The following is a 2,226-nucleotide window of genomic DNA, read 5'->3' on the forward strand; positions in this document are numbered from 1 at the left end:
GTCTCTTCTTGTCTCATTCATGTGCTGTTAATTCGTAAGATTTATGTTTTATTATGTCTTGTTTGTGCTTCATTTATCTGTCATTTATCAGTTATTTAAATAGTTATCTGAAATATATAACCTATCTTTTTTCTTTCTTCAACCCACCTTTTCTCTTCCTCCAACCCACCTTTTCTCTTTCTTCAACCCACCTTTTTTCTTCCTCCAACCCACCTTTCTCTTCCTCCAACCCACCTTTTCTCTTTCTTCAACCCACCTTTTCTCTTCCTCCAACCCACCTTTTCTCTTCCTCCAACCCACCTTTTCTCTTCCTCCAACCCACCTTTCTCTTTCCTCCAACCCACCTTTCTCTTCCTCCAACCCACCTTTCTCTTCCTCCAACCCATTTTTCTCTTTCCTCCAACCACCTTTTCTCCTTCCTCCAACCCACCTTTCCTCCTTCCTCCAAGCCACCTTTTCTCTTCCTCCAACCCACCTTTTCTCCTTCCTCCAACCCACCTTTTCTCTTCCTCCAACCCACCTTTTCTCTTCCTCCAAGCCACCTTTTCTCTTCCTCCAACCCACCTTTCTCTTCCTCCAACCCACCTTTCTCTTCCTCCAACCCACCTTTTCTCTTCCTCCAACCCACCTTTCTCTTCCTCCAACCCACCTTTTCTCTTCCTCCAACCCACCTTTTCTCTTCCTCCAAGCCACCTTTTTTCTTCCTCCAACCCACCTTTTCTCTTCCTCCAACCCACCTTTCTCTTCCTCTAACCACCTTTCTCTTCCTCCAACCCACCTTTCTCTTCTCCAACCCACCATTTTCTCTTCCTCCAACCCACCTTCTTTCTTCAACCCACCTTTTCTCTTCCTCCAACCCACCTTTTCTCTTCCTCTAACCCACCTTTTCTCTTCCTCCAACCCACCTTTTCTCTTCCTCCAACCCACCTTTTCTCTTCCTCTAACCCACCTTTTCTCTTTCTTCAACCCACCTTTTTTCTTCCTCCAACCCACCTTTTCTCTTTCTTCAACCCACCTTTTTTCTTCCTCCAACCCACCTTTCTCTTCCTCCAACCCACCTTTCTCTTCCTCCAACCACTTTTCTCTTCCTCCAACCCACCTTTTCTCTTCCTCTAACCCACCTTTTCTCTTCCTCTAACCCACCTTTCTCTTTCCTCCAACCCACCTTTTCCTTCCTCCAACCCACTTTCTCCTTCCTCCAACCCACCTTTTCTCTTCCTCCAACCACCTTTTCTCTCCTCCAACCCACCTTTTCTCTTCCTCTAACCCACCTTTTCTCTTCCTCAACCACCTTTTCTCTTCCTCCAACCCAACTTTTCTCTTCCTCAACCCACCTTTTCTCTTCCTCTAACCCACCTTTTCTCTTCCTCCAACCACCCTTCTCTTCCTCCAACCCACCTTTCTCTTCCTCCAACCACCTTTTCTCTTCCTCCAACCCACCTTTTCTCTTCCTCCAACCCACCTTTTCTCCATTTTCTTCCTCCACCCACCTTTTCTCTTCCTCCAACCCACCATTTCTCCTTCCTCCAACCCACTCTTTCTCTTCCTCAACCCACCTTTTCTTCCTCAACCCCCCACGCCAGCACCTCGCTCCCCAACCCACCCTTACCCCTCCATCACCCACCCCCGTCTCCCCAACCCACCACGCTTCCCCACCCAACGCCACCCACTTCGCTCCCCCACCCACCTTAACCCCTCCCATCACCCCACCCGTCTCCCCCAACCACCACGCTTCCCACCCAACGCCAGCCCACCTCGCTCCCCCAACCCACCTTACCCCCTCCCATCACCCACCCGTCTCCCCCAACCCACCACGCTTCCCACCCAACGCCAGCCCACCTCGCTCCCCCAACCCACCCTTACCCCCTCCCATCACCCCACCCCCGTCTCCCCCAACCCACCACGCTTCCCCACCCAACGCCAGCCCACCTCGCTCCCCAACCCACCCTTACCCCCTCCCATCACCCCACCCCGTCTCCCCCACCCACCACGCTTCCCCACCCAACGCCAGCCCACCTCGCTCCCCCAACCCACCCTCACCCCCTCCCATCACCCCACCCCCGTCTCCCCCAACCCACCACGCTTCCCCACCCAACGCCAGCCCACCTCGCGCGCTCCTCACGGTAAATAAAGGCGGGTAATGAAGGCTGGCGTCCAGAGAGCCGTGACGAAAAGAATTTCCACCCGGCTTGCGTATATATAGGGATTTTCCGAGCCAGAAGGGCG

Source organism: Penaeus monodon, chromosome 21 (assembly GCF_015228065.2).
Source record: "Penaeus monodon isolate SGIC_2016 chromosome 21, NSTDA_Pmon_1, whole genome shotgun sequence".
Classification (NCBI taxonomy): domain Eukaryota; kingdom Metazoa; phylum Arthropoda; class Malacostraca; order Decapoda; family Penaeidae; genus Penaeus; species Penaeus monodon.